Below are 552 nucleotides of genomic sequence, written 5' to 3' on the forward strand. Positions count from 1 at the left end.
CAGGACTGGGGTGGGACCTGGGATTCTGTATTTCTAACAGGCTCCCAGATGATCCCTGTGCCACTGGTCTGAGGACCACTCTCCGAGTAGCGAGAGGCTATAGGTTGCTGCAGGAGCTTCTGGGAGAACATCCTCCAGCAGAAAGAAAGATAAAGGAAGGCTCAGCAGAGCAGGCACCATGCTGAGACTTGGAGGATAAATAAGGATTCGCCAGACGAGAGGCAGTGGGTAGAGCGGGGATGGGGGTGGCAGAGGTGACACAGTGTAGAGGCCCTGAGGAGAGGCAAGGAGAGAAAGAGCTTCTACTGGGATCTGCAAGTAATTCCATGCTGCAGGAGTGCAGGATGTGTGGGTGAAAATATCCTAGCTCATAGAGTTGTGGTTACAATTAAATAAGATCTGTGAAAATCCTGACCCACAACATGTTATAGGGTGGATGCTCAATAAACAGCGGGTTCTCTTCCCTTAAGTTTCCCTTGCATGGTATCTCTTACCAACAACCCAAAGTCAAGTGCCTGAAATGACTAAAACTCTTCTGTGTTAAATAGGGAA

At 49.1% G+C, this 552-nt stretch overlaps 1 protein-coding gene across 4 annotated transcripts in view; it reads left to right on the plus strand.

Moving 5' to 3' along the window:
• PTPRB (protein tyrosine phosphatase receptor type B) overlaps nucleotides 1-552 on the plus strand; it is a 116154-nt gene that overhangs the window by 98446 nt on the left and 17156 nt on the right. The window lies entirely within an intron of this gene.

This window comes from Lipotes vexillifer, unplaced genomic scaffold (genome assembly GCF_000442215.2).
Source record: "Lipotes vexillifer unplaced genomic scaffold, Lipotes_vexillifer_v1.1 scaffold602, whole genome shotgun sequence".
Taxonomy (NCBI): domain Eukaryota; kingdom Metazoa; phylum Chordata; class Mammalia; order Artiodactyla; family Lipotidae; genus Lipotes; species Lipotes vexillifer.